We start from the raw sequence: 25,819 nt of genomic DNA, 5'->3' as shown, positions 1-25,819 counted from the left end.
GCTGCAAAAAACATTAAGGAGAAAAGGAGTTTCCCACAGAAGGAAATGCACACCCGCAGCATTTGTGATATTTCTAGAAAAAGAAATATACAATATTGTGATTGCTAGGAGGATAAAGTGAGGTCATTCAAGGTTGAAGACATTTTTGAAAAGGTTTAGGTATGAAAGTGTGTTATGTTTAAAAAATTGTTGTTTATATCTAGGGTTTATAAAACATAAGACAACACACAATATAGTTTGTAACCACTTGAAATAACATTGGAAAAGACATAGGTTTTGATTTCTGAATGCCTTTTTGAACCTTAGGGTCATTATTTTATTCAAATAAATGCTCAGATATTTACTGACACAAGAATTGCACAGTCAGAAAGAACTGATACCTTGCAGGTCTAGAACAACTGGAGTCAGTATGTCTTATCTCATAAGATACATAACTGTTTGCTGACACAGTCATTATTAAACGGTAAGGCATATAAACTTACAGCTAGGTATATGTTAAAATAATAGACACTCAGAATGTATCACTTCTTCCTGGTGTTATACTCTTTTTCTCTACCCTTTGCAGGTTGCGTATATTCTATCTGGATGATAGAAACACTGTGCATTGTTGGTCTACTGTACATCTTCTTTCAACTCCACATGCAACAGTAAGTGGCATAAAACTGGGTCTGATGGGAAAATTTATATCATGGAAATCAAGAAACACTATAACAGAGTGTTCCCAATCTGTACTCCCACCTCAGAGCTGGTTTATTAAATAAATATACACCAGCATATGACTCACTTAGCTTCCTTTAGACAGTTAGTATGAGGTAAAGGCAAGTGATCCTAATTGGATCTATCAAAAAAAGAAGAAAATAGAGGAAAAGGAGGAAGAAGAAAAAAGGATGAAGAGGAGGAGGAAGAAAAGAAAGAACAGAACAGAACAGAAAGGCTCTGTTTGGATAGGAAACAATCTCCAGGTTTAATTCACTGTGGTTATTTGAATAGGTTTGGCCAAACAGACTGAAGGCTGGGTCCAAAGAGAGTGGCACTATTAAGAGGTGTGGCCTTGTAGGAAGAGACAGCTTTTAGTTCTAATATGTTTATGCTAGGCTCAATGTAATATACAGTTTCCTTATGTTCCCTTTGGATCAAGATGTAGAACCCTAAGTTGCTTCTCAGCATCAGTCTGCCTGTTCTTTGTCAAGCTTCACACCATTTAAATGGATTAAACTTCTGAAACTTGTAAGCCAGCTATAATTAAATGTTTTCCTTTATAAGAATTGCTGTGATGATATTGTCTATTCACAGCAATAAAGTAGTGAGAAAGTCATAAGGATTTTCTTCATAAGCATATTGGTCTAAATATTTATATTAGAACACTGAATTTGAATTCTAAGTATCTAACAAAAAACTTGTTATCTAGTTATATTTGGATTTCTTCAGAGGTCAGCTAAGTAGTAGGACTTATCAGCTTCACGGGAAATTAAAACACGCTCACAACTTATCTACCAAGGTTTGCAAAAAAAAGCAAATTCAGGAATGGAATGAAATCCCGTCTTCAATATTTAAAAAAATAAGATGAGCACAGAGATTAAAAAACAAGATATTTGATGATAAATTAGCAACATTCAAAATGAAATGTTTATGATAAGCCATGTAATCTACAAATTTTATTTCATTTTAATAATAATAATAATAATAGTAATAGTAATAGTAATAAATTAACTAGCTTGCTAGTAAGTGAGGACTTGCACATAATAAAAGACATATATCCAGTAAGTCATATGATGGTGTTTGTCAAGTGAGCATAAGTAGTATCAAGTCTTATTACCTTATTAGTTAATGAAGAAATAAATATAAATTAATGTCAGAGGAAAGTATTAATACTGAAACAAAACACAGTATACTAATCTCCCTGCATTTCTTCATTTTTGGCTTGTCTTTATAATACAATTGTTAAGATGGTGTGAGCAGCTTCCTATTTCTAATCCCATTTATTCTATTAAACTTGTAGGAGAAACACATTTAGTTGTACTGGCTTTTAAATATCTTCACAGACTATTCCAGAGTAGGTTATATTTTACGTCAGATATCAATGATGCACCCATGCTACATTTGGGTCTCATTTTTTTATCTTCCCTATTTCCCTAATAAAGAATGTACCTCCTTTAAGTCCTCCTCCTTCTTTGGTATTCAGAGGACATACTGGAAGGATGCTACCACCACTTTAGTCCAGCAATTACACCGTAATCTCTCTTGGCTTACCCTGCTAGTCCACTTTAGTAATAGTAAGGATCACAGAAAATCAAGTCATTGCTATTCTACCAGAGGAGTCTCTCTCTTACTCATCTGCCATATTTGAAGCAGAATATATGGAACAAATTTATAGAACTGACATCTATTGAATTTAAAATAAAAATAAATTTCATAACAGTTGCTGAGCAACAGCCATGATAGGAATGAAAGTGAAATAAGAAGGGAGAGGAGTGAAAGGTAGGAAACCAGAGCACCAAACAGCAATCCATCTCTTTTTGAAAGGTGCTTAATGGGGCAGCATGTGAAGGATGTCTATCCTCTCAAAAGTCTCCTACTCTGATAATTAACACTTTGAAACCAAATTTAGATTAAAAAGTTAAATGGGGCATACATTGTTTTCAAAGTCCAAACTTTGGAGTAAGCTGAATTATGCCTGAGGTTTGCGCGTATGAAAATTTGCATTTATTCCTATAATCCCCCAGATCAAACTACTGATTTTTGAGATTACTACTGTTCTCTGAGAAATTAATACACAGAAAATCTGCAACATATAATAATGTAAAAGTTGTATGACCTCTGAAGAAATTATAGCCTTTATTCTGACTAGTTATATGCTGCATGACATCCTCACAGGGACAGGCAGCAGCAGTGGGCACAGATCCAGCAGTCATGAGTTCATGACTCTCAGCAGCTGGTTCTCCCCAGTGCAAAAGCTCTGATATGTTGTCAGCTAAATGCATGAAATCCACTTGGACTGACCATTTCTCAATGCTAATGAATTACAGGACACAACTTTCTCATCTGTCAGAAGTATGGGTGCCTAGTCACTGGTCATCAGTGAGTTTTAGTGCACATATGATTCCACATGGTAATCCTTAGGTGATGACCATCTTCATCTTTGAGTGTGAAAAGCAGCCATTCTCATTTTCATTCACAGTTAAAGATACTACAATCCTAGAGACGGGAGGTACAAAAATAACTGGTTTTGATCTGAGTTGGAAGCCAGACTCTATCACTTCCCAACCTTATGGTTACAGGAGACTTGTACTCTTACATAATTGGAAGTAGAATGTGGCTAACTAGTCCTAAGAATAAAAGAGGAAAAGTGAAATAGCAATTCTATTCAGAAACTTTTGTACCTCAGAGCATGCTTCCCTGATCCCCTCTCACATTTAAAGTGAAAAGGAAGTCCTAGAAGTATGGAGTACGATTAAAAATATTTCTACGATAATGCAGGGAAATTATTTTAAACCATACATAGAGGTTAAGGGAGCAGCTCTGTGGTAGAGCAACACTCTGCCTGTGTGAGACCTGGACTTGACCTTCACATCAAAAAGAAAAAAAAAAAAACCCAGCTGGCGGGGATGTGAGCAATGGGAACATTACTCCATTGCTGGTGGGAGTGACATTTGGAGATTTCTCAGAAAACTGGGAATAGTACTAACCCAAGACATAGCTATACCAGTCCTGAGCATATACCCAAAATATGCTCCACCATCCCACAAACACTTCCTCAATTTTATTCACGATAGTCAGGAATTGAAAACAACCTAGATGACCCTCAGCTGAGGGATGGATACAGAAGACTTGGTACATCTACAGAATGGACTACTATCCAACAATTAAAAAAAATACATCATGAATTTTGCACACAAGTAGGTGGAGAATATCATCCTGAGTGATGTAACCCAATCCAAAAGGACATGCCTGGTATGTATTCACTAATAAATGATATTAGCCAGAAAACACAGGATACTCATGTTACATTCCACAGACCCAAAGAAGCTAAACAGGAAGGAAGGCACAATTGTGAACACTTCAAACTCACATAGAAGGGGAATAAAAATGTCATTAGAGTCAGATGGAGGGAGGGAATTGGGTGGAAGAGGGGATGAGAAGGGGAATGGGGGGAATTCATTAACAGGTGTGGGGAGGAAAAGAAGGGATGGCCAAATGGACATGAGAATGAGTGTAAATCTGCAACTGACAGGGGTAGGGGTGGGCAACTCCAAGGTGAGACAGACCTGGGATAAGGGAGTTGACCAAGGTCAATGGGAGCATCCTTAGCTGTGACTCACAGCACTTGGAATATGGTACCCAAAGAGGACACTTCCTGTAGCCAAGGCAGAAACCTTGGTGAAACAAGAGAGACACCATCCCATCCATGAAACTTGACCCAAAATCTATCCTGTCGTCAAGAAATGCAGGGACAGGGGATGGATCAAAGACTTAGAGAATGGCCAACCAATAACTGGCCCAACTATAGATGCATCCCATGGGCAAACACTAATCCCTAACAGCATTAATGAGTCTCTGTTATGCTTACATACAGGAGTCTAGCATGGCTGTTCCCTGAGAGTCTCCACCGAGCAGCTGACTCAGACAGATGTAGGTAACCAAAGGAAAAGAGTTGGCAGAACTTGAGGACTCTTATGTAAGAATTAGAAGGAAGGATTTTGGGACCAGGAGGGGAGTGGAACACCATACAAAGACCAACAGAAGCAACTCATCTGGATCTTTTAGGCTCTCAGAGACTGAACCACCAATGAAAGAACATACCCAGGTTAGACCTAGGCCTCCCTGCACAGAAGCAGCCTGGACTTCATGTCGGTCCTGAACATCTTACGGTGGGTGTTCCCAAAAGCTGTTGCCTGCATGTAGGATATGTTCTAACTGGGCTGGCATGTCAGGTTTCAGGAGCAGTGGATATGCCTAGTCTTTTAGAGACTTGATGTGTAATGGTTGGGGGATATCCAGGAAGAACCCGACCTAGTCAGAGGAGAAGGGATTGGGGAATGCGGAGAAGGAATGTGTGAATCAGTGATGAGGAGGGGGCAGTGGGCAGGATGTAAAGTGAATTAAGTTAAAAAAATAATAATAAAGGGGGAAAAAACCTAAGTGGTAGTGTCACATGTCTTTAATCCCAGCACTTAGGAGGCAGAGGCAGGCAGTATATAAGTGATAAGTGGGTTCAATATAATTCTAAAATTAGGAAAATAAATTAAAAGAGGCAAAACAACCAGGAAACGAATAGTAAGGCAGGGGGAATCTGTTTACCAAATTGAGATGTAATATGCAGTTCCAGTATTGGCAAACACAAAACACAAATGAAGAATCTAGGAATGGACCCCACCGCCCCCAAAATGCCTAATTGATCTTGAAAGCTGACGTTCAATAGAGCAGAGACAGCTCTTTTCAGTAACACTAGTGTTACTCAAACCTGACAGCCAAATATAATAGAAACTTTGACTATTTCAAAACTTACATAGAAATTCAATCAAAATAGATCATGGACTTACCTGTAAAACAAGAAATTAGGACACCAATAAAAACGTGAAGACCAAGATAAAAAAAAGAAAAGAAAAAAAAAAGAAAACTTCAGACCAAGGCCTTGGTAAAGAGTCTTCATACAAGGAAATATTGATAAACTAAACTTTGATTGTTAAAGGCCATGTTATGAGGAAAAGCTGCAGCAGATGCTTCTTTGTGTAGCCCTGGCCAACTTGGAACTCTCTGTAGACCAGACTGATTTGAAACTCAGGGATACACCTGCCTCCGCTTCCCTAGTGCAGGGATTAAAGGATGGGCCACGACTGCATGACTGGGGTAATATTTTTTTTATAAAAACTACCAGATTTTAAAAAATACCAGATGAATTCTACCTAATATGTAAAGAACTCAACAAATGAAAAAAAAAAAAACTAATAGGAAATTCAACCGAGGGTGGATTGAAAACATACACTGATAATTCATCAAGAAACAAGAAATTCCAAATGAAACGACTAAATTCCAATTTAATCATCTAGCAGAGTGGCACATGTGCTTGCAAATTGCTCTACAGAGTGACAGATGAAAACTGAAGTGACCTCTGATATACTGAAGTTCTCCAGAAGTGTGCTAAAAACTAGACAAAGCTCCTTTCTGGGACTGGGTCAGTGTTTGAGATGGTTCGCTGTTCTTCCAGAGGACCCAGGTTTAATTCCCAGCATCCATATGGTTGTTCACAACTACCAGAACTCCAGTTCCAGAAGTTTCCATACCCTCTTCTGACTTCTAAGGACATCAGGCTCACACATGGTGCAGACATACATGCATGCTCAATGTTCACATTCATAAAAATATTAAGAGGAAGAGAGAGACATTCTCTAGTATTTCACTTGTGCTTTCTACATGTTTCTGTCACACCATGGATCTCAACCAACCAAACTCAGACACAGGAGTCTTACACAGAAGGTAAACCTAACAGGTAACAAAGGAACTGTATTTTACACTTATAAACCTATGATTTAGATGAGTGCCTCTTTCAGTGTAGCACAGTTCATACGGTAGCAAAGTAAGCCAGTCCTACTCTGTCTATATTTCCAAGGCCATGTTCCAGCTCTTGGCATACCAAGGCTTTTCACTCAAATGTTTCTTTAAAATTCTTTCTGGCAGAGGACTTGGTTAAATTGAAAGAGGGAGGTAATGAAACCTTACTGTAGGCAATGAAAAATTAGGAGGGGGATTAAAAAGAAAACAATTAGAATCTTTTAAGTAGTGTTTGTTTGAAGAGGAAGACTTGGGTGGGGAGGTTTTTGATACAGGGTCTTACTGTGTAACTTTGGCTGTCCTCAAACTCAAAATCCTCCTGACTCAGGCTCTCAAGTGCTGGGATTACTGGGCTATAACCCCATACCCAGCTTTGAAGTTCTTGATATAGGAAACAGAATAGTGTTTGTGTAAGTGTCAGGGAAAAGAAGGACCACAAGTTTCTACACTTTGTACAGTTTTCTTTGCTTTAGTCTTTCTGTACCAGAAATGAGATATGTTGAGTAGGTTATAATATTTCACTTTATTTTGTAAATGTTGATTCCCCTTGTGTAAACATGTAAAATTTTTGCAAGTAAAGAAGATAAGCTCTTTGATCTCCTTTAAAACCATTAAAAAATATGTACCAAGCACTGAGAAGCCTGCCTGACTCAAATGCAAATGCTGTTTCGATGAAATATTAGGTGATGACTAGATTTTTCTTTTCCTTTCCACTAAATAGAACGGCAGCAATATTTTACTGTATGAACCAAATTTTCTTTCCATGTTTCAATGAAAACCATATACTGCATACTATTCAGGGTATCACTGAGGAGGCCAAGGTGTAGCTGAGTATAAGGATATGCTTAGAATGGTCAAGGCTTTGTTGTAAATCCCCAACATGTGTATTTGCAATGTGTGCACATTTTTGTCCACTACATTTTAAGATTATATATATATATATATATTATATATATATATATGACATGTTTTATTTATTAGCATAATAGCCAACTTCCTAATTTTTTCAATACTTCCTTTAAAATGTATTTTATTGGGGCAGGACAGATGGCTCGATGTTAAGAGCACTGGCTGTTCCTCTAGACGATCCGGGGTTAATTCCTAGGACTCACATGGCAGCTCACAGCTGTGTGCAGCTCCAGTTCCAGAAGAACCTGGAGAGAGAGAGAGAGAGAGAGAGAGAGAGAGAGAGAGAGACAGAGACAGAGAGAGAGAGAGAGAGAGGTATAGATACACACACACATATGTATGTATCTCCATTCCCACATAAATGGGAGGTGAACACACACTGCAAAAAGTTGTCTTCTCATATCACATGCACATAATGGCATGCACAGAGCCCCCATTACATATACATTAATAATGAAATAAAAATGTACAAAGAACATAATGCTAGGCAAATTAAACATACAAGCTAAATCATTTCCCACTTGAAATAGGATTAATGTCTCCGTTTTTTTTTTTCCTAATACAGAGATAACTTATTCCCTGGCAGAAGCTGACTCCACACTGCCTGAACCAATGCTGTGGCCATTAGTGAGACGTGGAAGTTCCTTGCTTGGCACTCAGTTGATGTGGTGATTAGGACAAGGAAGCAGGAAATGGGTGTATCTTTTTACAAACACACCTTGCATTATTCTTGCTTACTGTACTTCTGTGCTTTCTCAAACACTGCTCTGTAACATGGAATGACAGCACAACACCCTATCTGATTGGTTCTGTTTTGTTTTCCTAGATTTTAACACTGTGACATTGGGTAGTACTCAGGGTATTCAGCAAGCTTAGAAAGAAGACTAGTGCAACAGAAATGATCACAAGGCCTTGAAGTGAATTCTAGCACTGTTATCCATTTGGTAGTGCAGATTTTGAAGTTCAATAGTTTTTTTTTCCTTTTTTTCAGACAAGGGGACCGAACCCAGGGCCTTTGCCTTGCTAGGCAAGCACTCTAACCACCTAGCTAAATCCCCAACCCAGGAGTTCAATCTTTTATGCATATTCATCCCCTCGGTTCTTCTACTTCCTAAAAGGGGGGCTTGGGTAAATATCTTAACCACTGCTTTAATTCAATTTCTTATAAAATGAAAATCAAGTGTTTGTCTCTCTCAAAGACTCTCTCCTTGATTTGCTTAGCTAAGTTTCATTAACATCTCCAGTCCTCAGTCCTAGCTCTTGTACTTTATACATGAGGTCTATATCACCTAGCCCTAACAAGCATCTTGCTAAGTAAGTCTAGACTGTGCAAACCCAACATACATTGGGGCTCCTACATCTGTCTACAGTAAGAATCTGACAGTTTGGCTTAGCCAGGGTCTTTAATCCAATGTTTCCTTTTAGGGATTTTCTTTCCTTACCTTCTTGTCTATAAAACCTATTTATTTGTTACTGATGTAAGCGGAGTTTCAAACACAGAAAGAATAATGATCATTTTTCCACAATTGAAATGCTTGTAAATAAAATGCCACCCTTAGACCTGCCCAGCTCTGCTTTTCGAATCCAGGGCTGCTATGAGCAAAGTTAATTAGTACATGTTAAATACTTCCAATTGTTTCTAGCCAATGACACAGTCCATAAATTCCACATTTGACATCAGTATTTTTTGTGCTTCTTCTGTGGGTATAGAGGCCAGAGGACAATGTCAGAGGTCTTTCCTCAGAGACATCCGTCTTCATTTACCCACTGAGATAGGGCCTCTCTTACCCTTTAATTGCCAAGTAGGACTGGTTGCACTATGCATTCCAGGGGACGACATTATCCTCTGTCAGGCTACCATGTAATGTTTCATGTCTTGCAGCTACTAAATCGACTCTAAATGTGTTACACACTTTCATTTTCTTAGTGTAGAATGCCATAAGCATGTCTTAGCTTTCCCCAAGTTCTCATCCTATTCTAGTTATGGAAAGGGATTTACTAGTTTGAAAGATATATATTTTGGTTTTTTGAGACAGGGTTTCTCTGTGTCAAACACACTCTGTAGACCTTGCAGGCCTCCATCTCAGAGATGTGTCTGCCTCTGCCTCTTAAGTGCTGGGATTATAGGCATGAACTACCACACCTGCATAGAAGATATATTTTTCAAAATAACAACTGCCTGAGAATAAATGCTCACCTCCCTGTAACTGCTTGCAGTGACACCATAACCCAGCAGATATTACCTTAACTTGCATTATTCTGCTACTAGTGAACTGAATCACTGCTAATGTGTTTATTCTTCAAAATTATGGCTAAGACCTTTGCCAATAAAGGAGTCAATTTGGATTGTTTTCCATGTAGAGGTCAGGCTGCAGCTGAAATATCATTCCTTTCAGCTCCCCATTCCCAAGGCAAGAGTGTTCTTTGCCTCAGTGATGCTGTGTTTGGTGATCACTTTTGTGTTAGGCAGGGCAGGCTTTCTTTGGACCTGCTGTGAGATTTCTTAGACAGGAAGTAAAGAGGCTTTAAAAGCATTTGTGCAATAGGACTTGCTTTCCTCAGTGCCATACAAGGTTCTTCCCTTGATAAGGCTTGCATCATGGGGTGGGGCTCTAGAATTAACACCCATGTAACAGCCCCACTCCCAATTGACAGTTAAGAGCTAAGAACAGATAAAACAGAGCAGAAGCAGTTCTCCTGGATGACTTCAACCTACTCCAGTGAGTTTCCAGCTGACCCAAAGATTTCCAGCAGGAAGTTACAATTAATTAAGGTACAAAATTTTGGGTGCATTTATATGTGCCAACCACAATTGATGAGTATTCTTATTATGGTGAAATATAAAACCCTTTGAAGAGACTCATATATAGTCTTGTCTGCTCCCAAAGTACGACATATTGTAGAAATGAGGCCTTATTGTCTATTTGCCTGCTCATTTCTTCTGCCTTTTCTTTTCCAGCTAAAATATGTCAATGTAATAAATTCATTGATTTTCACTGATAGCATCAATATGAAGTCATATGTATAGATTAAAATGAAAATTTAGGATTCTACCAAGTCACAACTTTCTCTCAAATCAGACATTGTTGTATAAGTTAAATTAAAATAACAATCACCTTTGCTTCCTTCAAGCCTCAAAAATCTTACAACTTCTGAACAATAAAATATTATAGATACCTTACAATCTTTAAACTATTTTGTATGAGTATTAAGAAAGTTATATAACTTATATTAAAATGCTGTTTTCTTTGTTGTTGTTGTTGTTCTGCTTTGTTTTGTTTTTTTGAGGCAGGGTTTCTCTGTGTAGCCTTGATTATCCTGACCAGCCTTGAACTCACAGAGACCAGCATGCCTCTGCCTCCCAAGTGTGGGGATTAAAGGTATGTGCCACCACTATCCAGTTGAAATGCTATTTTTGTTATAACAACAATTAAGAAAATCAATGTGACAAAAGAAAAGAATCAAAACAGAATTAATGTGTCAACACAAGTGTTACTTTTTACAAGTCTTCAGTGAAGAAGAAGGTAAAGGTTTAATTTTTTCAAAGCTATAATTCATATTATAAAGAGAAATAATTTATGTATAAATGATTTATATATAAAAACAATTATACCTGTTTAAAAATCAGCATAAAGAGAAATAATTTATGTATAAATGATTTATATATAAAAACAATTATACCTGTTTAAAAATCAGCATAATAACAGCAGAAAATTGCAATTACTAATTAGGAAAAAAACCCAGTATATTTATATATTGATTTCCTTGTATCAACAGGTTTTCAGCCAATTTTTTTGAGACAGATTGTAAATCAGTTTCTTCCCATGTGAAGGCATTACAACAGAATGTAATAACTTCCAAAGGACTTAATGTTTTGAGCTACTTTCAATAGTAAATGAGAACATTTAACCAAATGAGGTTTTTTTTTTTTTTTTTTGCTAATACCACATATATCTTTTAATGTTAATAGAACAAAAATTCCCCTAGAGAATTAAAAGCCAAAATTACCATTTTCATTATAGCATAAGCAGATTAAAATGTGGACCAGAAGCCTTTTTTTTCAGGGCAGCAAAAGAGAAGCAACTGGCTGAACCCCAGAAAAACAGCACTTCAGGACAACGTGTGCTCACTCAGAATAATGAAGCAGCTACTTCTGCAGAGGTCCAGACTGGAGCCGAGAGAACCTCTCTGAGAGGATTAGCGTTCAGGGTGCACAAAGAGACCCAGACAAGAACTGGGCACCAATAACATGGATGTGAGTGAGCTCTACAGAGTGTCTTCTTCAAAAATGTAATAGCTAATCCTACCTCAAACTATGAAGTCTCAGGAGACATGACATGTAATTCCCCTCACTTGCCACCAATCCCTATTATTTATGTGAACAGTAAGCTTCTAATTCCACTAGGATTTTACGTGTTTTACAAAATGTCAGAAGATGGGGTTGGCGATTTAGCTCAGTGGTAGAGCGCTTGCCTAGAAAGCACAAGAACCTGGGTGCAGTTCTCAGCTCCGAAAAAAAAAAGTCAGAAGCTACAAATGCCATAGAATATAATGAAATACTCTCTCCTTACAATTTGCTTGAAGCATTAATGTCACACCTTTCTGCTCCTATACTTACAATATTCCTTTCTTTACAAAGCAAAAAAAAAAATCTTAAGGAAACCAGAACCCATTTAAAATAATTCCCATCTTTTCCTAACCAAATTTCCAAGAAAACACTTGTACAAGTGTTTCAAATGTGATCATGAATGAAATATGAATCTTTGAACACAGAGATTGGCTGCTAGCTGAATCCTTTTGCCTCCAAATATCAATGATAGCAAATAACTAATTTCAAATATGTTTATTTTTAATATAAGAAAAGAGGCCAAATAAATATTATCATAATTAATCTTCCTAAATAGGGTGCCTAAATGCTCACCCACAATGATTCTAAGTGCAGAGTTAATGCATCCACCTCTATCTTAACAAATCATGCAGCATAAAATAAAAACAACCACTTCACTGTATCAATTTTGAAAGTGCACTTAATACAGTGCTGTTACTATGGTAACCCAGGCAGACTAGTTCTTTGAAAAAATCACATCAGAGTCTAAACAAGATCATGTCATGGTCTTTTACTCTTCTTTCCTCACGAATGTTTCTTTTGCAAAAGCCTCAATAGAACAATATCTATTTAATTAGTCATTTTGTCTAGCTTCTTTTGTTCCAGTAATTATTTCTAAAGACTTTGTTTTTTTAGGACACTATCAAATAAAATAACCTAACTAGGTCTGGGACAATGGCTCAACTGGTAGGGCGTCAGCCTAGCAAACTGAAGCCCTGAGTTTGATGTCCATCACCACATAATACTGGTTGTTGTTGTTGCACATTCCTGTAATCCCAGCACTTAAGAGGGAAACAGAAAGAAAGGAGTAGGAAGTTCAAAGTCAAGCTTGCTACATAATGAATTTGAAGCTCGTCAGACCTATGTGTGGCCTAGCCCTGTCTTTTTTTTTTAATTTTTATGTGAGACTTGTAGTTTTTGTTTTGTTTTGTTCTGTTCTGTTCTGTTTTTTTGTTTTCTCATTCAAGACAGTGCTTTTCTGTGTAACTCTGGCTATCCCGGAATTCACTCTATAGACAAGGATGGCCTTAAACTCAAAGATCTACCTGCCTCTGTTGGGATTAAAGGGATGTATTGATACCTCCTGACATGAGACCCAATCTTAAAGAAAGAAAAAAGGAAAGAAAGGATGGAAGGAAGGAAGGAAGGAAGGAAGGAAGGAAGGAAGGAAGGAAGGAAGAAAAGAAGGAAGGAAATTAATCCTGAACACAATTCAACGTCAAACTTTTGCCATGCCAAGTTCTAGACTTTTTGGTACAAAAATTATTTATGTGTCCGATATGCAGCAATATTCAATTTTTTAAAAAACTTTTTGATATGATCAACAAAATTAATAAACGGCTACTCCATTTTTCTCCCCAGGGCATTCATGCAGAAAGCACACCTATAAAGTCTATACCATGTTTTCAGGACGATTCTTACAATGATTCTGTGAAGTAAATAGATATAGGTATTATTATCTCCACTTTAAAGATATAGCTATGTGTAAGACAAAAACAGCCATGACAAATGGGGTCAAGGGAAACAGAAGAAGGAAACAGAATTACCCCTTACACTGCCAGGTGAGACTGGATGAGACCTGTGGCTCAGTGACCACATGGCACACCACACTCAGGGCCCTGAGCACGAGCCTGGTATCTATAAAAATAAGGAGCGAGACAGGGTTACTCACTTCTGTAAACCCAGAACTTGAGTGGTTATGGCAGGAGGACCAGACCTTCATGATCATTCCCAGCTGCATGTCATCTGAATGTCATCTTTTATCTGTGGTCTTGCAGGAGGTGTGAGAGATTTGTGCTAAAGGTTTTACTGATCACTGCTCACAAAAAATAGTATAATAGAAGCCTTTCAAAAATATTTGGTTTTAAACCTCCACAAATTTACCACTTTAACCATTCCTTAGGATATACAGTTAAACAAAGCTCTATTATTTTAAATCAGATATAAGGAAATAATAATAATGTAATCTCACATTGTTTTGTTTTTGAGAAAAGAATATATTTACTATCAGTTTACATATATATGTAGTAGATAAGTAATCAATGCATCAAATATATTAATGTAAAACTCTACCACATTAAACTATAGTTAAATAGGAAATATATATATATATATATATATATATATATATATATATATATATATATATTAGTACAGAACTGCTTCATTTATAAATAAATTTGCTGGCTCAAACTTCTGTTCACATTCCCTAGCCCCCTGTGATACTGGGGACAAAGCATCCATTTCCTCATAAGCCAACTGTTCAAACACAGAGGTCAGAAAACAACCTGATGGAGGCAGGTCTTTTTTCTCTACCATGGGTGCTCAGGGACTGAACTCAGGCTGTCAAGTTTTGCTTCAGGTGCCTTTACTTGTGAAGCCATTTTGCTGACCCATTCCAACCTTCATTGTATTTCTTCTTACATCGTGCTAAGGAATTACCACAGAGCTCCATGAATGACAGGTAAGCTATATTACTTATTTTGAGACAGGATCTTATTATGTTGCCAAGTTTTTCTGAACTCGTCTGTAAATAAGACAGGCCTTTGACTTGTAATCCTTTTGTGTTGTTAAAGTTCTTTATGTAAACATAAGTTCCTCAAGGCTGAGTCTCAATGCTGAGCTTCGTGATTGTAAATGGTGTGAAGACCTAAGACCTTAGACTGTCCCTTTGAAAGTCACTCACTGTTCACGCCTGAGTCTGAACATGCCTGTGACTATCCAAATCTGTCAAATGTGTTCTCTGTGTGTGGGGAGCTTGGCATCAGTGTCTTCCCAGGCATTTTCTACCTTATTTTTTCAGACAAGGTCTCTGATTGAACCTGCAGCTCAATGACACCATAATATGACTGGAAAGCAAGTCACACTGTCTATTTCCCCAGAGTTGGAGTTATAGGTGTTTGCTGCCTTCCACAGCCTTTACATGGGTGTTAGGGACCAAATTCACTACAGCCCTAAAATGTATGCTTAGCAGGGCACCAGCCCTTACCAATCTGAAAGCTAAACATGTGACCAGACATCAAAGATCTACACAGAGTTCCCCTTGTTTTGCTGCAGCCTGCTTATTTGCAGTGACCACCAATGTGATAAATGCACTGATTTTTTTTTTCTGTATCAAATAAAATATTATGTGATCACCTCCAGTGGTTATAACCTGAGTCTGTGCTCCCAGGCTACGAGCACTTAGGTTTTCCTCAAGAATTAACTATCTCATATTTCCTGGGATGAGTGCTGTATTTTGTGTCAATAGCACCTACCAGCAATTTTAACTTCCTAATGAATATATTACTAGTATAATTTACCCCAATACTCATTTATATCTGAGACAGGAGGCAGATGTTTCTGATAATTTAGTAAAAGAAGCCATATAGCATCTTTTACCAAATCAACTGTCAATTCTATAAATCATGGTGCATACTGGTATTGACTACTGGCACTCCTTAGGAGGAACTAAAATTATGGAATTCATGGGGATGTGCTTCCTTCACTGAGGTACTCAATTAAATTCTATCAATTAACAAGAATGGATACATTTTCAATACTATTCTAGCATAGACACTATGTCATACTATGAATGTTCAGGGACACCAATATCATGGTACTAACAGTGCCCTCATCTGACATAGCATCAGATACATGTTAGAGCATCAGTAGTTTTGTACTTCTGAATATGTCTCCCAATAGAGCCGCACAGAAAAGGTTACTGAGAACAATTTACGTGAATATTTAAAAGCACTTTACTAATCTGCATTAGTCACAGCTCTTTGCACTGTGTAAGGTGTGGGCACATGCCCTGTACTCAGCAGACAAAGAAGGAATGCATTTTAGTGCAAGGATGGGATATCACTGATTGACAGTTCTTGGAAAAAGGTAAAAAATTCAAAAGGAGCGTCTGCATTTGATTCTGAACTTAAAAGCTTTTTTTTTTCTATTCCCAACAGAAGAGCAGTAGCAAGTCATAGCAGGATGCCTTGGAGATGAGAAACAGGAGCGATCAGAGAACTCAATTTTCAATTAAATGGACTGTAAACAATTTTTACAAGTTCATCAAAGAAAATGATTAAAAATAAACTTGGTTGCGAGAGGGATTTTTATGCACCTAACGATTTCTTAACCTCATTAATAAACAAGGAAATTTCAACCTCCCCAAACCCCCCAAGAAAAAATTAACAACAAAGTGCTCAAAAACAAAAAAAAAACACTCTAATGAACTAAATTAAAACCCCAGGCAGATATAGGTTTACAGCCACTGAGCAACAGACAGGATTGAAACAGCATCACAATTCTTACCAACTGACTGCAAGTCTTACTGATAATAACTGCTAATTGAAATGAGATAAAAACTGTATTCAAGGCTAAACTGAGATAACCCGGGTCTGGAGCCTCAATAGAACCAACAGCAGGAATGGCAAAGTCCAGGGCAACAGATTGCAGTAGTAAGGGCTCAGATGGCAGACCTCAGCCTACCTTTGTGGGTGCTGTAAAGGGCTGGAAATGTCACGATGAAGACAGTCGTAGAGTATTTGCCAGGCAGCATTTACTGGATGAGGAAAGGCTCTTCTTGTGTCACAGTACCAGCACAGGCACTGGATGAAATAAAGCCAAGCAGGAATGCACTGAACAGTGGCTCGCACTCCGTATGTATATCTGTGGCAAAATTCTGGTTCTGTGAAGATTTCAAAGAAGAAGGAAAACAATATCACAATTCAAATAAATTAACTGTTCATACCATTTAGTCTCACAGTACAGCTAACCATCAACATATCCGTAAAACCCTAACCCGTGGGTTCACAGTCACTTTCTCCTATGCAGACACCACTTGCTCGACCTCTTTATTGGCTGAGAAACCGGAGAAGCTGAGGTGACTACTGGGCAATGTTTTTTGATTTCGGAATATCCTAGAACCAACTCAAACAATTTTGTACTTTTTTCAGTTGTAATAAAATTATAGGAAAAGAGTCTATGAATAAAAGGAAGAAAAACACATGCTTTGTTCTATGACTTTAAACATAGGAAAAAGTAGAAATATCACGGGTAACTGAGACAATTTTGTAAGTGGCAAGTTACTATAAACATACACCCAGAGCACGCGCTCTATGGCCTCCTCATAATCATAGAATGCTTATGGCTCATTATTGTTTTTTATTGCTGCTCTGCAGTAATTTTTATTTTGGGGACAGGATTACATTTATGCACCCCAGGATGACCGACCATCCTATGGCTTCAGCCTCCCTTGCTGGGATTGCAGGGGCGTGGTGACCTGCCACACCCAATTTATCATGATCTTTTCTGAGTACATGCTAGATCTGTCTCCATTAGATCTTTGTTATTAATGCAGAATTCCTAACTAAATGAACTTGGCATCACCTAAGCATGGGTAAAGAGCCAGAAGAAGGTCAAGACTTCTGAATTGACCAGGATGTTCTTTCTCACGGCATCTGACATGATTCTAAGCAATCAGTACATGGACCACTGGCACCTACAATGGCATCCTGAGCATTTCTATGAGGACAAGTTGCTGGCACTCTAGCAGTTGTGATACAGCTCCCAACACATATGAAGGTTGAGAGATTACTGCTGAATTCTTTAAGTGTAAGTTTTAGATATATTGGCAAGTGGTTGACTAAAATCCTAACACAACCTAAAAACCAAATAAATGATTTCAGATAAGGAGATTGCTAACAGGGTGCCAAACACATTTAATTAGATGTGTAATGCTGTTGGATGAGTTTTCATCATGACCTTTACTGTTATAGTTATCATTCCCAATAGTTCTTTGTTTATGCTGGCAATTCACTAGTGTGAATACAAAATTATACACTAACTTGTGGATCATTTGGCAACCGGCCTGCCTCTCATCCCATTTTAGTTCAAATTGTTAAAACAGATCATATATTCCAGGTCCATGTGAATCACTGACAGGCTGTTCATCTGATCAGCCAACCAGAAATTTTCAAAGCCTACCTAATGGAAGGGAGCAGTAAATACTGGAAACTGAGAAAAAGAAAGGAAAAAAATGAGAAAACATAGAAACAGTTCTCTAGTTCAAGGCTGACCATTCAGAGTGACTGCTGGTAAAAAGGAAACCAATAAATCACACAGATACACAAAGCCCAGACAACGAGGGTGGGTACAGTAGTAAAGTAGGAAGGAGTTGAATGCAAAATTGGAAGGTAAACAGTGGATGAGTGTGTGGTTGTTTTTGGGGAAAGCAGGAAGGAAGGGGAGGGAGAATATGCTAGCCATAGTGGTTCGTTCCTGTAGGCCTTCACTTAGAAGGCTGAGGCAGCAATGCAACAAGTTTGAGGCTAGTCTGTGCTACGGATTAAGACCCTTTCAAGAAAAAATAAGTGATGGAAGCACAATAGGCAACCTGTTGTTAGGGTACAAAGCATTTGCTGGACAGGGGAGCACTTGGTTGACTACAAATCTCTGCTTTGCCTATAAAAGACAGGAAGGGCCAGAGAGTGGGGGCTCTTGCCTCTAATCCCAAAACAGGGAGGAAGAGGCAGGCAGATCTCTGAATTGGTGGCCAGCCTGGTCTACAATGTGAGTTGTAGGACAGCTGCACAGAAAAACCTTGTCTCAGAAAATCAGGGAGAGAAAAACAGGCAGGGAGTGTGATCATCTGAGGCCTGTTGCATTCTCTAACCTACATGACACTCTTAGAGCATTGGGTTTCAAGCCCAGAGTCTTATGCACATGATGTATGCACTCTACCACTTGACTGCACCCACAGACTATATAGTATTAATTTCACTAATGTAATGGTAATGACTGTGTTGGCCTTAACATTTCCACAAAAATCACATCTGACCGCTATTCTGAATATAATGATAAATCTTTTAAGCAACTAACTCATGTAATATATTCCCTTAGAGTTTATTGAATGGTATAGCTCAATTCTTATAACAATTCTCTTAAGGTGAATAGGTTGAGACAGAACTCACTATGTAGCCCAGGCTGACCTCTAACTTGAAATTCTCCTGCCTAAGTGCCAGGATCATAGTGTGTAACATCACGCCAAACTATGTCAATGGCATGTTTGCTGCTTTAGAGACATTAAGGGAGTTTTACTTTTGCTACTGTGAATGCTATCTTTTGATCAGGAAATTGTCATAGTACATTATTGAGGAATGAATATGTAGATACAGTGACCATTATGAAATCAATTGCTCTGTCACAAGTTTAAGTTTTACCATAGGCTCCTGGAGTACAGCACCCTGGGCCCCATCACTGTTCTAACTGTAGGACTTGCTGTACCTTTTACTTCCAATTACAATACTAATTTTCCAATGTTCACTTCATTTTCAAGAGGCATATTTGTCTTGCTCCAACGGTTGCTTGCTCTCTTCTAGCCCTTTTCATATTTGTTTTAACAGACTTGATTATTATTATTCAGATTTACTCTTCGGATTACCACTAATGGCCTTCTTAAATCTCCTGTCCTCCTGGCTTTCATTCAGATTTCTATTTTCACACTAATTTAAACTACTACTAACCACTGAGACTCATCAATACCTCCACATCCCTCTAATCTTTTTAAATCAAATATCTTGTGCGAACTGAGTGACAAAAGCACACTTCAACATCTGTCTAGGTCCAGGGCATCTAGGACTATTGGAGTAGAGATATGATAAGTCCATAAAAACTATTTTAGAAAAGAAGGATGTTTTGAGGTACCCTGGGTGAAGTCACTTACTTTTATAAGTTTTCTGGCTTCTGAGCTGCTGCTTGTAGCCCAGACAGAAAGTCTGGAATTAGATGCCCAGAACCACAGTACCTTGGTCAAGGTCAGAATCCTAAGGGAGGTATGTGGAATGGAAACTGACTATCAATACTATTATTGTTATCAGTCAGAGATCCATAAATGGACCCAGAACTTGGTTTTTATTTTCCAAAATTATTCAGTCCCTCTTTTTTGATATGAACAGGGTGGCCAGTAACAGTTTGCATGCATTGCCTTTGGGTTGATTAACTTTAAAAACATTCTATAAAATAGAGATGAGTGTCTGAGTTTTCTCAGTGGAAGAGGGTTTCTTTGTGCTCTATTTGTATTGTTCACTGGATCTTAAGGAAACGCTTATCATAACTCTGGATAGAGGCTCTTTACTCAGATCTTTTCTTCCCAAAGGAGAAAGATCAGAGGTTACCTGTAGGAAAATAGTTGCAGGAGCTGCACATTCTGAAACCATATTCGACTGTTGAGGACACAAGGAACTTAATTGGATCAATCCTAGGTATGCAATGAGATACTTCGGGAGAAGAAGAGGAAAGGGCACTTGGGCATGGCTGATGCACAGCATGAGGTCATCAATACTAAAAAGAAAGAGGATTGGTGTAGTTCTTCTTCATCTTAATAAATGTGTAGAATTTTTTAAATGTTTTTTCTCTCCACGCATGTTTACGGAAAGATTGACATAATTTATTTATTTTTATTTACATTTTAAATGTTATTCCCTCTCTCTGTTTCACCTCCAGGAACCAACTATCCCATCCCTCTTCCCCTGATTCTATGATGGAGCTCCTTATACACCTACCACCTACTCCCTCCAACCTCCATTCCGTGACATTCCCCTACCCTGGGACATTGAGACTTGACAGGACAAAGGACCTCTCCTTCCAAGTCCATCCTCTGCTACATATATGGCTAGAGTTATAGGTCAATCCCTGTGTACTCTTGGGATTTTAGTTTGGTCCCTGTTATTTCCTGGGGGAAGGATATTTTTAAAGTTGTCACAGATATAATTTTAAGGAAACAGGTGCAAAGCAGAGAGGAACATGTTGTTATAAACATAAGCACACATCTATGGAAGGAAACTAATTAGAATGTCCAGTAATTCTTATGATGCCCAGCCATACTTCTCCAGATTTCCAGTGTTTTTTTGTCACTGAACTCAGCCATTTAACATTAAAGGAAGGCCATTCTAACTCAAAGAATCCATACACACATCCTTGTCTTTATAAGTCTTCAGGAAATAATAAAAATATTATCCCCAAGGAGAGAACTGCTTAGTAGTTTTAATACAAAATTCTCAATTCACAATGACAAACAACACAATGTTCAGAAGAGACAGACATAGACAACACATAAACAAATGTATATAAGGAGACAATTAATGGTGCCTACAACACAATCATACACTTCCGAAAAGGGTCATTTGGAGACATCTCACTAGAATCCTGATGTCTGTTACCAGAAGTAAAAAAATGGCCATCACTATGTTCAACAGAAGGTGTTATATCGAGTAGTGAAGTGGCAACAGAAATGACAATTTCTATAGGCAATTTAGACCAGGGTATCACAGGTGAATGAACAACTCTGTTGAGTTTCTTTGTCTTGGTTCCCTGTTGAATGCCTCAGGTTGCACTTTGAAAGAAATCTACAGATATCAGGGTCATAGTCCATGATGAAATGTATAAGTTGCTCAAACTGGTTACAATTTCAAAAAGATAAATCTAAGGCTTCCCGATATTACAGGGTAAAATCGACAGACAACTCAGAATGACCAAAGCTTGGAGGGAAACATTTTCAATAGACTAACTCCAAATGCAAATTACCAGATTGAGTTTTAAAGACACATATCCTGTTTGGCTATTGAAGGGGGAAACAAGAAAGCAGTCTAACAAGAGTCAAGAACATGTGGTTAGCTATGTCATCTTCTCAGTTTCTAAAAGAAAGTTGGGTGTTCTGCCATAAAACTTATCAGGACAGGGGGTAGAACCGCGAAACAGCTTGAGCTTAGAAAAGATGGAGGGATCTTTGTCCTCATAGCCAATGTGAAAAGAAAATAGACAAACTAATGCAGAATGACAAAGGGTGCAAACCCACCAGGCATGGAGATTGGTATCTAATGAGATGCTTCTAATGGGTGAAGAAAATAAAACAGGGTAGTGAAGAAGGTATTTATAAATATAACCTAAGGTTGTCTAAATATATATATAAAATATAACACATGGTTGTCTAAATAACCATAACTAGTTGTAGAAAATGATTAATAATTGAAATCAATAATTCCTTCGTATTTTGTTAACAAAGTGTTTCTATAGATTTTTGTGTTTTCTTTCATCAATTACTGTACCATGCAATATAATAACAATGAAGACAATACAATCATTTTCATATTCATTTCAAATTTGAGATAATAAAGAAAGTGCTATAAATCCCATTTCACCTATTCTAAATCTATAACATGTTTGACATTGTGGAATTGATAATTATATTGCATTCAGTATAACTATGACCTGGTTAAATATATAATTCGTTTCGATTTGTATGTAGCATCATTCTATTATATCAAGGGACCATTGTAATCTGGTCATTAATTTCATTTACAGATTATTCACAATATAAGGAAGTATGATGTTGTCTCAAGTTGACAAGAAGTAGACTCGTGATGGCTAATTTGGTTGCCTACTTGACTACAACTGGAATTATATAAAACCATAAAATAATGGGCATATCTTTGAAGGACTTCTGCTTTCATTCAATGTGAAAAGATCTACTTCTAGTCTGAATATGTAAAATACAAAAACACACGTTGAATCCAGATATTTAATTCTGCTACAAAGTGAGCAATTCCTTCTATTGGAAGCCTATATGAGGACATGGAAGAAAGAGGTGTTTGTTCTTATCCTGCTTGCTCTGTCTTGATAGAAAGTTTATTTCATTACTGGCATTAAATCTTAATTTAAAAGAATTCCAAAACCACAGAAGACAACTTAAGACATCATTCTTGGTGATGGAGCAACTATAAGATTCTTGAACATAACTTTCACAGCCAGTCATTGTTGGATTAACTGGACCAGAGACTGTAAGTCACTCAAATAAATCTCTCCTCACCCCATATGTCCACAAACCAATACAGGCACACACACACACACACACACACACACACACACACACACACACATATATATATATATGTATATATATATATATACACACATATCTCAGATCTATACTTCTCTATCTGTTCATCTACCTACCATGATACCTAGATACCTAGACATATAAATAGACACAAACATTAATGTTAGGTAGCGTCAAATTTGTATAAACCCAGGATAGAGTAGGTGCCTCCAACCATGTCACAGGGATTTGGTGCTTAATTCTTCTCAATCCAATATATATGTTACTGCTGTGGAAGCAAACTTCCTCCATAAATTAGTACTCAGTTAAACAGGACATAAACAAAACTGTGCGAGAGTTTATAGGTATCTTAAGAAAAAAGATAAAGAATGCCAATAAAGAATTTTGGTTTCAATTAAACTTCATGCATTTAGACTCCGTCTTTAGCACTATGTTTCACAGCTCACAACTCTACTTTTTTTCCCTGAGGCCTACATGCACAATGGACAACCAGGAAGACACTGCTTCAAGCACTTGCCAGTCAAATCCCCTTAAAGCACACTCTGCAGGAGTAAACTACACCCTCAATCTTGCACTCCATTTTCTGATGCACAATTCTGACTGCTTTCATGGAGACCAGCTGTGACTAGGACTAACCACATAAGGTCCTGCCTTAACTCCTTGTGTAACAAGACCCCTTAAAGCACACCCAGGAACCTTAAATAGCATCCCAATCCCTTGGGTCCATTATCTGGAGAACAACTTCCACCTCTTTGCTCTAGATTAATCGGGTAACAGGGTGCCCAATCAAAACCTATACTAGGTACCATAGAAACAAGTTAAGCACCCAAAACCCAATAGGCCACATAGGCCATAAACATCCGTGGATAGACTCCTACTGGGTTTGAACTTTTGCAAGTAACTGGTGCTCTGGGACACTCAGACTAGAAGTTAGAGAAAAAACAGGAATCAATGGTGTGGGACATCCAAAAGCACTTTTCCAACACTGATAATCTCAGAAACCATCATGTAAATCAATAATAACTGCAAAACCAAGAGAGCTAAAGGCCAACATAAGATGACAATCAATAACTCCAGGGCAATTGGTAAAACCATGTTCTAGCTATCCTAAAGCAGCCTGTCATGAATATTAAATCACAGCTGCAGGAGAAAATGAACTTAAATCTAATCTTATGAAGATGGTAGAGAACTTTAAAGAAGTAATGAATAAGACCTGTAAATAAATATAGGAAAACACGATCAAATGAATAAGATTGTACAAGGCCTGAAAAGAAAAATACAAGAAATGATAAAAACATAAAATAAAGAAACCCTGGAGACGGAAACCCTAGGTAAGAGAACAGAAACTATAGATGCAAACATCAACAAGAGAATATAAGAGATGGGAGTGGCAATCGCAGGCATAGAAGACAGAAGGAATTAATCTATCAGTAAAGAAAAATAGTAAATCTAAAACCTCCGGGAAATATGGGACACTATGAAAAAAGTAAAAAAAAAAAAAAAAAACAAACAAACAAACAAACCTAAGTGCAATAGTAATAGTTGGAGAAGATTCTCAGTTCAAAATTCCAGGAACTATTTTCAACAAAGTAATAGAAGAAAACTCTCCTAACCTAAGGGAAAAGATGTCCATGAATGTACATGAAGTTTACAGAACAAGAAATATGTTTGACTAAAAGAAAAGAAATCAAACAAATGTGTCCACATAATAATCAAAACACATAATCTACAGAAAAAGGATATTAAACGGTACAAGGCAAAAAGCACAAGAAACAAACATAGGCAAAATCAACAAAATTATATTAATTTTCAGCAGAAGGTCTAAAAGCCAGAAAGGCCTAGCCAGATGTCTTACATACAATAAGAGAACACAGATATAGGAAAAGATCACCATGGATTAAAGCTAGGATTAAAAATCAAGGAAAAGTCTCTACAAACTCATATAAATTAGACAACTCTTTACCGAATGACTGATGGCCTCGAGAGGACATACAGAAATTAAAATTATTCTAAAATTCAGTGAAAATGAAGGACTAGCATACACAAACTCATGAGAAACAATGAGAGAATTGCAAAGAGGAGAGTTCACTTCAAAAAGGGCCTTTCCAGTCCAATCGGAGAGATCACGTACCAGCAACTTAAAAACACAGGGGAAACATCTAGAAGAAAAAAAAAAAAGAAAAAGGGAGGGAGACAGAAGGAAGTTATCAAACTCAAGGCTGGAATCAGTAAATTAGAAAAAAGGAACACAATAATATTATCAAGGATCCCAAGAGTTGATAAAATTAACAAGTTAGTTAATCTAATTCAAACATGGAGGGACACTATCCTAACTAACAAAATAGAGAAATGAAGGAAACATAACGAGGAACAATGAGATAACTCAAAGAATCCTTAGGTTTACTACAAAAGCATATACTCCTTAACATTAAAAAATCAGAACAAAATAGTCAATTTCAAATTTAAATCAAGGTAAACAACTTAAATGGAGGTAAAGCCCCTAAGGAAATAGAATCATTAAAAGTCTCCCAACTAAAAAAGGGGGTGTAGAGTATGGCAGATTGGAACACATGTGGGAATCCTCCATCTCTAGGGCAAAGGAGAGGGAGCAATGGAAGAGGAGCATGTGAGACTGGGAATGGGATGAGAGGACTTGGAAAAGGCTGTAGTCCAGATGCAAAGGGAAGAGATGAAGGGAATTAAAACAAAGGAATTACTGGCCATATGTCCTAACTCTCCCGCAGTTTTCCTTACTGTGTTGCAGTCTTCCTTTCCCTAACATAGGTTCCTTGTCTCACACACCTGTGGGCCCCACAGACATGGGCACAGAGCTGTCACACAGAAGAGCCTGGAGAAATATTTGTTGATTGTCTGCTGAGAAG

This window comes from Rattus norvegicus, chromosome Y (genome assembly GCF_021556685.1).
Source record: "Rattus norvegicus strain SHRSP/BbbUtx chromosome Y, alternate assembly SHRSP_T2T, whole genome shotgun sequence".
In the NCBI taxonomy this organism is placed as follows: domain Eukaryota; kingdom Metazoa; phylum Chordata; class Mammalia; order Rodentia; family Muridae; genus Rattus; species Rattus norvegicus.
The sequence above is the reverse complement of the archived record's forward strand: the minus strand, read 5'-3'. Positions refer to the sequence as shown.